This window comes from Cryptomeria japonica, chromosome 8 (assembly GCF_030272615.1).
Source record: "Cryptomeria japonica chromosome 8, Sugi_1.0, whole genome shotgun sequence".
Classification (NCBI taxonomy): domain Eukaryota; kingdom Viridiplantae; phylum Streptophyta; class Pinopsida; order Cupressales; family Cupressaceae; genus Cryptomeria; species Cryptomeria japonica.
The window spans coordinates 3,187,003-3,199,895 of record NC_081412.1 but is presented as its reverse complement, the minus strand read 5'-3'; the positions used below and the strand labels follow the sequence as shown (position 1 = coordinate 3,199,895).

The window sequence follows — 12,893 nt, the reverse complement described above, 5'->3', positions numbered from 1 at the left end:
ACAACTCTGATCATTGGCAAGTGTTTAATGACGATCATCATGTAATTAATTTTTTGCAGATGGCTGACAATTTTGATGATCTGTATTTTGAAGGTAGTCACTGCCCTTCAAAGGATGCAATTGAAAGTACTGATGCAGAAACGGGAGAGAAATTTCTGCAATTGAAAGGAAACAAGATCCCCAAGGGTCTAGTTTCTTTAGAAAAGTTTTTTGACAAACATGACCGTTATGTAAAAAAGCAACAAAAATCAGCTGCAGGCTCAATGGAATATGAGCAAGTAAATATCAGGACTGAAGTCAATCCAAAGATGATCAACATTGGAAAGTGTTGTTCACAAGAAGAAAGGTAGAAATTTGTTGCATTATTGCAGCAATATGTTGACGTCTTGGCCTACTCCTATGAAGATCCAAAGTATTTTCGTCTCGAAGAACTCCGTCACGACATTCCATTAAAGCCTGGTATCATGCCTTTCCGTCAGAAGCAAAGACAATATAACCCAAAGATCTCTAATACTATCTTTGCTGAAGTTCAAAAGATGTTGAAAGCAAGGATAATCTTCCCCATTCATCATTCTTCTTGGATAGCCAATATTGTACCTGTATATAAGAAGAATGGTGAGATCCAGATATGTGTTGATTTCCGGAATTTGAACCAGGCATCATTAAAAGATAACTACCCTTTACCTGTCATGGATCATGTCCTACAAGCTGTTACTAGATCAGAGATGATGTCCATGTTGGACGGATTTTCGAGTTACAACCAAGTGGAGGTTCTTGAAAAAGATCAACACAAAACTGCATTTACCACACCTTGGGGCACTTTTGCATATCACAGAATGCCTTTTGGGTTGATAAATGCAGAAGCAACTTTCCAATGTGCAATGGACTTGGCCTTCTGAAGTTTCCTTGGTAAGTTCATTGTAGTCTATTTGGATGATTTGACTGTTTATTCTAAGAAACGTCAAGATCATTTCTATCATTTGCAACAAGTTTTGGGTAAGTGTCGTCAGCATGGAATTTCCCTCAATCCCAAGAAATCTATTTTTGGGGTTACCGAAGGTAAGTTACTTGGGCATATTGTTTCAAAAGAAGGTATAAAAATTGATGTTGAAAGAGTAAAAGCTATTCGTGATCTTTCCATGCCAACAAGTAAGACTATTGTTCATTCTTTCTTTGGCAAAGTAAATTTCTTACGAAGATTTATTCCAGACTTTGCTGAATAGACTCGTCACATAGTTAACATGATGAAAGGAAATTCTCTTTTCAAGTGGACTCCCGAAGGAAAGAAAGCTTTTCATTAGATCAAGGAGGCCATGGCAAACGCCCAGTCTTGGTATGCCCTGATTATACCAAAGAATTTATCATGTATAGCTATGCATCCGATCATACCTGTTCGGCCATACTGATGCAAAAAAATCATGAAGGCGTGGAATCACCCATTGCATTCATGAGTTATCCGCTAAAAGCTCATGAGTTGAAGTACTCAAAAATGGAGAAGCATGCTTTTGCCGTGGTAAAAGCGGTGAAACATTTGAGGTTTTATATTCTGAATTCACATGTCATCGCTCTTGTTCCTGATGCTGTTGTCAAGTCAATTTCGACGCAACGGGAGTTTGGAACTAAAAGGGGCAACTAGGTTGCCAAGATTCAGGAATATGATATGGAAATCAAGCCCACTAAGTTGGTTCATGGAAAAGGTCTATGTCAGTTGATAGCTGACAACAAATCAATTGATGAAGTGGTGCTGGAAAATGAAGGTATGAATCAAGATCTTCCCAAGGTTCTATTTGTCAGCACCACTGATGAGTGGTATTCTGAACATATGGAGACTGTCCTGCACACCTGTCACATAATGAAAGGCGAACCCTGAAGCTTAAAGCGGTGAATTTTGTCCTATGGGACAATGGTTTGTATAAGAAAGGTCTAGACGGCAATTTCCCGTGCTGCGTGGAGAATCAACAAGAAGTAAGATTACTTCAAGATTTTCATGATCTTGCTTGTGGTGGACATTTTTCTGCCCCTATCACTGCACACAAAATCTTGCGTGCTAGATACTATTGGCCAACATTGTTTAAGGAGACATACAGTTGGGTTTGCAAATGTGAGAAATGTCAGCAATTTGTAGGTAAGCCTAAACTAGCTGCACTCCCTCTTAAACCAGTTGTAATTGAAGAGCCCTTTCAACAGTGGGGATTGGACTTCATTGGACCTGTCAATCCGACATCTAGTGCAGGTTACATATACATTCTCACAGCGACAGATTACTTCACCAAGTGGGTGGAGGTAATTCCAACTAAGCAAGCTACCTCGGCAGTGGTTTGTCAATTTTTGAAGGAAAACATCGTTTCAAGGTTTGGTGTTCTTCATAAGATAGTAACCGATAACGCTTCATTGTTTTCATATTATGAGATCATTGACTTTTGCTTCAATCATGGTATTACCCTTTCACATTCATCTGACTATTATCCGCAAGGAAATGGTCAGGCCGAGTCAAGCAACAAGAATCTAGTTACTATTATGAGGAAGCTTGTTGATGAGAAACAACGGACTTGGCATAAAGCTCTTTATGATGCGCTATGGGCGGATCGTATAACTCCAAAAAGAGCGATCGGTATGTCACCTTTTCAACTTCTGTATGGGTTGAATGTCGAGATTCCTATCACTGTGGATCTTCCAGCATTAAAGCTTGCCAAGGCCGTTGAAAATGAAACCTATCAAGATTCACTTGATAAGCGGATTATGTTTCTTTCTCAGTTGGAAGAAACCAGAGCAGAAGTGGTTGATAGAATTGTTGCACCACCAAAGCCAAGTGAAGATGTTATTTGATAAGAAAACTAATTCTCGTGAGTTCTCAGTTGGTGATCAAGTCTTGTTATGGGACAAGAGAAGGGAACCAAAAAGTCTGCATGGAAAGTTTGACTCCTTATGGAGAGGTCCTTTCACTATTCATGAAATATGTGACGAGCATAGCTACTTACTTGCATATGCGGATGGTACCCCGTTCTCACTACCTCACAGTGGAGAACATTTGAAGGTCTTTACTCAATGAAGAGCAATGTAAAGGAAGTTGTACTTTTTGTAAAATTTGTATAGTCTTTTCTTTTTAGTCTTTTCGTCGCCGACTCTATAGCCCAATGGATACAGGCACTCGGAGTTCTGGATTCTACTTCAAGTGGTGTAGCTTGTTCCCCAGTCAGAGCCAGTTGTTGTCCTCGATTTTAGCACAGCCAAAATCATGAGACAACCCTACGAAACTGGTATGTTTCGTACCTTACGACCTCCGCGAGAGCTTGATCGACTTCGTCGGTTAGTTCATTTAGCTTTTTGCTTTTCGCTTTTCGCTTTTATTGTTTTTAAGTTTTCAAGATTTGCAGTTTTTCCAGCAGGTCGGACTTTAAAGTCCGACCTACAGAGTTCCTTCTTTTCAAAGGGAATTGCACATCGGACTTTAAAATCCGATGTGCAAAGGTTTGGTTTTCCCCTACAGATCGGACTTTAAAGTCCGACCTGCAGGTTGATTTGTCAAAATTTGCATGTCGGACATTAAAGTCTGACTTGCAAGGGTTTTAATCCTGCATATCGGACTTTAAAGTCTAACATACACCAGGCAATTAACCATTAATGAGCGCATTTATTGCTAATTTTTGGGGTTATTTATTAATCTTTTGAGGTTATTTCTTCATTTTGTTTTGAGTTTTCTCCTCTGCGCGTGCCCTCCTACTCCTCTCCTCGTGAATTCGACTTCAATTCATCAGTCACTTGATTTTCTTCGACCGCATGGATTCAAGTAGGGTTTTTGTTTGTTTTATAGTTTTTCTTTTCCTTTCGCGTTTTTTTTTCCTGTTGTCGAAGGGCATTCGTTTTTCTGTTGTCGGAGGGCAATCAGACATTAAAATCTGATTGCTCTTAAACCTTCTCTTCGGGTTGAGGGCAATCGGGCCCTTTGATCCATTTTACTTTCCCCCCTCCCCTCGCCTACACATCTGGTTTTAAAACCCAACATGCAGGCTGTTATACGGAGATAACTCTCCGCATATCGGACTTTAAAGTCCGATATGCAGGAGGGTAAACCTCACATATCGGACTTTGCGAGAGGAGATTATCCAATTGACATGTCAGGCTTTAAAACCCGACATGTCAATCGGTTGCCCTTCCCCAGCACATCGGACTTTAAAGTCCGATGTGCCGATAACTTTCCCCAATTTGCACATCGGACTTTAAAGTCTGATATGCAAGTAAAGATGTTTTATCTTTGCACATCGGAATTTAAAGTCTGATGTGCAAATTTTGACTCCTAAGGTGCAGATTGGACTTTTTTCCCGACCTGCCATTTTTGACAGTTTTGCTCCCAAGCCTGTTCTAAGTCCGATTTTTCGATCCGATTGATAAAATTTGGTTGTATTGATGATGATAACTGTCGAAGAAGCTAATCCTCAATGTTGAATGCAATCATTTGCAAATGTCAAGGCCCTCTCACGACAAATTGGAGCCTTCTTCGAGTTAGTTGGAATTTTCACTGGGTAAAACATCAGCAAAGAAGATGTAGTACAAGTATGATAAGCACTTGAATTTGTACCCGAAAAGTTCAGTAGATTCAAACTTCAAGGAGATCAAAGATACAAAAATTGGTCATGTCAGTATGCAGGAGTTTATTGATCGAGTTGAGAAAGCTCATTCTCGCCTAACAAACTTGATCAAATCTGAGTTGCATAAATATGCTTCTTTCCTAGTTGCAGCTCATGATATGAATTTTGTACTTGCAGTAGCGGATCACTTCGATCTGAATACAAGACAAGTTAGGGATGCTGATCAAAATGTGATCATGACTTTGGATAGTGTTTTCTTCAACAGTGTTTTTTTCAAAGGTTCTTCAATCGAGGAAGTAGCCGACATTTCTCAAGAAAGTGCTCAGGAGTACTATGAGAAAAATGAGGTCAAATGCAAGAAAGTGATCAATACAGTGTACCTCACTACTGCTAGAAATTCTACCACCTTGCGATGGCCTAAGTTTTTCCACAGAAGTGACTTCAATGAGGAGTACAATGAAATGGTCACCATGTTGGCAAGAGTGAAGGATTTAAAGGATTCTCATTACTTTCAAAGCTGGATGTGTTATTACATAAATATAATCAGGAAAGGGGCTGCTAGGATTGATTGGGGTGAGCAAACCAATGATGCACTCTGGGCGCAATTGAGAGAAGTCAAAGCGACAATGAAATTTTATGACCTCTTACCTGGTTTATGCAGTTGCTTCTATGAGGCAATATCTAGGTTTATCTACCAAAGGTGACAGGAGATTAGTACCTGTCTGGGAATACTATGATCAACTCACGATCAAGAATCAAGGTAGCCATTTTAGAAGAGTCAATGATGCCTTCTTTGTTGTGTGGAAGTGCATGTTTGATGAAAGCCTGCATAAGAAAAAATTATCAGAGTCTGCATATAACAGGGTATCTCATTTTGGATGCGTTTTTCTTCAGTTTCCAACATTCACTTACATCCGGATCAGATGTTTCTCAAGTGTACCCTTCATTTTACCAAGGTATCCTTCTGATAAGGTCATTCTCATGGAGTTGTGTCCGCCACTAATCTATGTGCATGAAAAGCAATCGCAAGCACGTAAGACCGGGTTGAAGTTCCCAGAATCTATTGGCAGGTACTCAGTTTTAACTAACCCCAAGGCCAAGAACATGGAGGAAGAGATGCAATGGAACACTATGAGAAGATTCAAAGCACGAACTAATTTTGATTTTCGTGGCATGAAGAATAAGCTCAAAAGAAACTACACCCATGTTTTTAGGTTCGAGGATGTGTGGGCGGATTGCCAAGATAAGGAAGACATAAGAAGAATGGATTTCAGTCGTCTTACCCTGGAGCAGATTGAAAATTTAGATTTGGCAAAGATCCCAATGACCATGGAAGACACTGATGACATAATAGACTTAGTCTATTATGAAAAGAAGATTGTCGACTCTCCATTTCCACAGGTGCAATGGTTGAAAAAGGAGAGTAAGTCTATCACTCAAAGAATCTCTCCCATTTTGGCAAACACCAATGCATGGTTGTTAAAAAAGAATCTTAGAATGAAACAGCTTCCTGCTAGTTTTGGAGATGACGATAATAGTGATGGCCCGATTGGTAAGACAGCTACGACTGAAACAAGAACCAAGGGCAAAGCAGATCCACAAGCACTATCCTCGGCCCCTGCAATGCAATCTAAGGGGAAAGGACCCAAAATCAAGTTCACAATTAAAGGGTCCAAAAAAGGTGAATCATCTTCAGCAGCATAGGAGACAGCCACAAAGGAACCAAAACAACAGACTGCTAGAGATACTGAAAAAGAGAAGGAGACAGAAAAGGTGAAATTCCTCAACAAGAGGAAGCACAGGCTAAAGAAATGTCACATCTTGCTGAAGTTAATGTCCTGGCTACTTCACAGGCGCCAACTCATTCAGAGGTGATTATCCATTCCATCGATTTTGATTCTGATCAAGAGGAAAAGGAATTCGATGATGAGGGCCTGGGCATAAATATGACGCAGTCAGAGACTGCTCAACAATTTTTCGCATTATCCAACTTTTCTAGTCTGGATGATATTCCTTCAACCACCATTGAATCTTCAATGTTGGAGTTTCCTGAAGCTATGGAGCAAGCATTTGCAGAACAACAGATGATGACTTTACCTTCTACGGTGGTCATAACAGAAATTCCATCTCTGGTAAGCACTGAAGTTATTTATACTACGGTGGTCATAACAAAAATTCCACCTCTGGTTAGTACTCAAATTGTTTCCACTACACCTTCCAGTCTCTCCTCTGTGGCCGTAACTGAAGAAGGGTCAGCATCAGCAGCTTTTACTACATTAGCAGGCATATCACTGGATACTTCAGCATTGATATCAATAACAACATCTACAACCGCTGCAAGTTCAAGCCAGTTACTACATCAACAGGCATATCACTGGATGCTTCAGCATTGATATCAATAACATCTACAACTGTTGCAAGTTCAAGCCAGTTTTCTCCTGAAATACCAAGTGAGACTCAGCAAGAAGCTACTACTCCACCCGCCAATCCAGAATTACCACCTTGGATGGAGGTAGTAGCACCTAAGAGGAAGAAACAAGTAATTTCGCCTGATGAGTTTGATTTTGAGCAATTGGTTCTTCCAAAGCCCAAAGGAACAAAGAAGTCGAAGACTGTCTCTCGGGTGTTAGTAGACCCAGCTTCTAAAAGGAAGTATGCTAAGGTCATGGTACCATCATCGGATAAGAATAAAGATGATATGCAACCTGAGGATTACATCATGCAAACTGTAGAGCTTGGGAGGAGACGCATGAGAGTGTTAAGCTGGATTCTAAGACAGCTTTTAACTCTCTGTTACAAAAACTTGACCAAGAGAGGGATGAGAAGAATGAATTAAAACAGAAATGTGAACAATTGACTAATGTTCTTCTGAAAGTTACACAATCCTCCCAGGAAGTTGAGCTTATAGGATCCTCAATGGACACTAAAGCTCTTAAGAAAATTGAACATGTAGGAGCCCAGGGCCGAGTGGTGGACGAGTGGATTGCACGGCTGAAGTCAGAAGGGTCTCATCACCTAAGTTCAACAGTTGGGTTATTGACCGATTTTGAAGTGATCCAAAGTCAGATGCAAAGTGTCAAAACTTCATTATCTCAGGAGATTGAAGATATTGAGAAGAGTACAATCCTTTGGAGCAAAATGGAGGACTTCAGAATAGACGTCCTCGTTGAAAATAAAGTGGTTCCTTCAAGGTAAAAATATGTCCAAATCTTGTCACTATTGTCTCACAAGAAAAAGACAATAAAGTTGATGACAGCAGAGCTGGATCGAGAGAGGAAGGAAGGTGATGATGAGATTGATCTCATTTCTGCCAGAATTGCCGACATTCCTTGTTATCTGTATGATGACAATCAAAATCTCGTAACTAGTGATGCCATCACGCAGGAATTTCTTTCCTTAATGGATCACTGCATGGGACAAAATTTCTTACTTGGTGCATTCGATAAGTTACTGGAGATCCAAGTCAGTTTTGAGGTCCTCGCATCCATGCTGAAGGACGGGAAAAAGAAATATGTAGAGGCTGAGGATACCCCAATGCCGAACCAAGCAGAGATGGAGGCCATCCTAACTAAGTTCAAAGAATTCCACAAATCAAATGAGGAGAAAGATGAATAAAGTGTCCCTTTTTGACATTTTCTTTTCATGTAGTTGCATTGTTAGATGCTGCAAGTTTTCCCGCAGCTGTATATTTTCTTTCTGTTGTAGTTGTAGTCAAGTGGGGCTGTGCAGTTGAATTAGTCAACTATGCCCACATTTTTCTCCACTCTTCTTATATATAAGGAGGACCCTCATTTGTATATTTTTATCTTTTATTATGCTAAGCAAAACTCTGCTGAATTTTTGTCTCAACTAAAACTTTGAGTTTTTGTTGTGAAGATTTGATCAAGCAAATAAAGAAAGCAATTTTATTTGATCCCAAACTTTGTGTGGTGTCAAAAATTGTTTATATGAGTTGATGTTCTTACATTCACGACTTATATATGTTCTTGAATTTCTTGATATAGGAGGTATTGTTAAGTGGATAAAAGAGGTCTTGAATTGTGACAGTAGACTTTGTGCTCCTTGAATATTTGAGAAATTTTCTATTGTTAAGTGATTAGTAGTAGGCGTTGTATTGCTACTATTGTTTGTAGTTTTAAGGATTAAGGAATTATACTTGAAGACTTTGAGCTGCAAGATTGAATTCCTTACCATTGTGATAATTAGTTAAGTTAGTGTTATATTCAAGAAAGACTTTGTGCTTCTTGCTTATAAGATCTTGGTATAGTTTGTTGGATTAATTTGTTCATTTCCTTAAGTATCAAAGTGATAGGGAAATTGTAACAAAGTGGAGGGAGAATACATTAACTCTGACAAAAAAGAGTTATATGTCCAACACTTACCCACAGATTTTAATTTCTTATTAATTAGAGAAGAAATTTCAAAGGGAACCTCCCCTTGATGAGAGGAGAGATTAATTTCTCACCATAGCTGTGTGTGAATCATATATTTTGTCATTGGTATGCTAGTGACAAAATATTCACCCAACAATATGCAACTATTTATAAATAAAGATAACAAATCTTGACATACAAGGAGATAAATTACTTTAACACACCCAACTCAAGATACCAAGAAATGGCTATGTTTCATTACACAAATTGCATAGATTATCAATGATTCACATAGGTACATAAAGGGATCACTAATTTGACATACAAAGAATTAGCAATAATAACTCAAAAAAAATTTAGGACATACAAATAAATGCATTCTTTATAGATTATACAATCTTGGAAACCCTTTTGTACAATAGGTTCAAACCCAAAAAATCATTAGAAAGTCTTTCTGTGAATTTGTCTAGAGTTTGACCTCTGTAAGTGTCCCCCCTTTACATGACAAAATAGACTTGTATTTATAGGCTTCTTCGTGATAAGGACCTAGTAACTACTTCCTAACTACCCCTTTGAAGTACAAAATAATGAACCTCATTTGATTATATTTTAAATTATTTTTTGGGAATATGTTCATTTTGTAACTTTTAGTTATAAGGAATAATATGTCACTATTAGAAAACAATGACATGAAAACCATAAGTAAACGAAAGCTAAGTTATTGATTTGTTGAAGTAAGAACCACATTTTCTTTTCTTAAATTGCAGCTTTGAATAACAATAATATCTTTATTGGAGTTTTGATGACCTTAAAATATTTCATTCCCATAGAAATCCTCTAAGTCACTGTTTAGAATAAATGTGTATGTATGTGTGTCTATGTGTATGTATGTATATGTGTGTGTGTGTCTATGTATCTATGTGTATGAATGTATGTGTGTATGTTTGTGTCTGTGTCTGACTGCATGTATGTATGTATGTATGTATGTATGTACGTACATCTGTGTATGTTTGTGTATGTTTGTGTCTGTGTGTCTATATGTATGTCAGTGTTTGTATGTATGCGTTTGTGTGTGTATGTGGGTGTATGCTAAGTCACAAGGTTCGAATTCGAATTCAAAATTGACGGCCATGAAATTCAGATGAAATTCGACAAGGGAAAAATTCGAAGAAAAAAAATCGGATAAAAATCACCTTATATAATTTTGTTTATTTTTTAAATATATGTATACTTCGGGTAGGAGAAAATGCGACGGCAGCGGCTCAGCCAGGAGAAAATGCAATGGCAGCTGGAGAAAATCCGACAGCCATGACGACCTTTGAAGTCACGAAAGTGGATACCCAAGTGTGACCCAGCAGTTGCGGAGAATACCAGCGAATCGCGACCCAGCAGTTGCAGATACAAAGCATACCCACGACAGCGCTTTATAGAGAATCCGCCGAAAATCTTTAAAAAAAACCCTAAACCCTAAACGCTTTTCGGAAACCCTAGAAAAACGTTTTTAAAATTTTAACTTCAATAAAAAAAAAATGACATCATGGCCATCAGATTTTTTGGTCGAATTTGAACGAATTTTTCATATTAGTTTGAAATTCGATAAAAATCGGCCCTCATCTTTGAAAATCGCCGATTTTTGTGACTTAGGGTGTATGTATGTGTGTATGTGTTGAAGATCACACAGGCAATACTAAGAGAGAGGGAGGGGGGGCAGGGTGAATCAGTATTGCGATTTTTAAAATCAACTAATGACTCTAAAAACAAACTGATACAAATATATAGAAATGTAAGAAAAGCTCAGAGACATCAACATGAGATTTTTTGGGTGAAAAACCATGGCATAAAAGATTCTTCTATTAAATAAAATGGGCACCAACACAAGGGCTACAACTCTGCATACAAACTGAGCACCAAACCAGAGAGACTGAAGCACCAAATTCAGTTGACAAAATCACTAAACTCAACTTGAGCACCAACTCAATTAACGGCAGAAGCCTCAACTTCAAATCTGCTTAATTGCTTGACAAAGAAAAGACTTCAATCATACTCATTTGCAACATCTTCCAACTAGAAGCTACAAGACTTGATTTATTGCAAACATTTACTTATCTCCAAACCGTGCCAACCCACAGAGAGAAAGGATATATTTTTGAAACACTCAGCACTCTGGAAATATGGATTCAATTAAACACATGCTTTTTTACCACAACTTATCTCTGTATGTTTTTAAAGAAAACTTCTCTTATCAAGACTGAGACAAACTCACAAAAAACAATGCAGCCTCCTTGTTTCCTATAGAGACAAAAAATTTGTCGAATCACACAGCTCTAACACCAGATACAGACGTTTTTTTTTACTCACACCTTTTTCGTTCTACATGCGATTTTTATCATAAGGCTGAACATCGCCATGTCATATTCCACGATGTATCCCACAAAAAAATTGAACTGAAGCAACAAAAATTATATATTCGAACACAGCTCCAATTTCCAAATTAAATCATTCCTTTCCATGTTTTTCTGTATAACTCCATGCAACAGCCGTTTTTTTTTTTTTTTTGGTTCCACCATAAAAAATTAGCTGATATCAAAAGATTCCACAACACATAATTTTTTTGGACTCTTTAAAGGCGTCAATAATTAAGGCACACCAAAATTTTTCCACGAAGACACTGCCAATCATATCCACATTCAACCACGCCAAGAGAACTAAAACCGCCGCTAAGAGGAACAAACAGGAAAAAAAAAAAACGCACCACAATCACCCTCCACGCAAAGCAAAACAAATAATAATCGATCCAAGGAGTCAAAAAAAACATCTCCAGACTATTATGTTAAAAGCTGCTACAGCTGCCTCTCTTCTCCGACGGCACGTTTAAAAGAGATTCCACCACAGCACTTCAACTGGAACAAATAAATTATCGAACCAAAAAATTTCAAATAAACCCACCATCGTGTTCCATTTTAACACGGCTATTTCCAAATATATCGGCCCTTTTTCAAATTAATGGTCCATTAACAAATTCCACACAACTTTACCACAGATGAAAAAAATAAAGGAAAAACTTCTGCGCTACCTGCCACAAAATGCACACACAGGCATATTGAATTTGTTTTTTAAATAAAAACTCCACCAAAGTCGTGCTTCTAATATCAACTAAAATCTGACATCCGTCACACACAAAATAAAACTGCCGCCACCACTACACATATGAGAATCGAAAGATTGACCAACATAGCTCCCGAAAATAAGTAAATACGAAGCATTATTCTTTGTAAAAAGAACCGATGATGTGTCAAATTGATCTGACTTGGCAACCAAGTAGGCAGCTGACACAGGAGCAACCAAGTATGCACACAGCTTGCTTAATCAAATACTCAAACAGCTCCAGCAGACACGCAAGTAGCTGAATCAGGCAAGTAAACACCTTCAGCACACAAGAAAGCAAACACTTCAAAAAGAACTTTTGACATCAATGACAAATAAATTCCTAAATGTGTGTCTATGTATGTATGTTACATACTATTGGTTAACAGATTTGTCTCTTTGAAAAAATATAAAATAAGACTCTTTGCCCAAAATTGAGACAAATTTGTTAATCAACAGTTGGTTAAACTATTAATTAGTTTCCCTCTGAAATTTAAAAAAAGGTACATCTCCCTTTATATGATCAAAATTTTGATTTTTAAGATATTTAAATCTGGTTATACTTTTAACCGAAAGTAGTGAAGGTGCCTAACATTTGTCCATCACCATCCAACAAATGCGGAATAAAATGTTTAGAATAAAATAATAATTTCAAGACTCTAACTTTAAGCTCACAGGCTATTCAACTTTAAGAAATGTTTCACCATTAGCATCAACGCATAGATTTATAAGCCAACACATGAACACGAGACTGTAGATTTAACATTAGCTGAATTTCTGAAGTAAAGAA

The 12,893-nt window shown here is 37.9% G+C and overlaps 1 protein-coding gene across 2 annotated transcripts in view; it reads right to left on the bottom strand.

The window, feature by feature from the left end:
• Positions 1–12,893, bottom strand: part of LOC131028878 (uncharacterized) — an 80,351-nt gene that overhangs the window by 16,169 nt on the left and 51,289 nt on the right. The window lies entirely within an intron of this gene.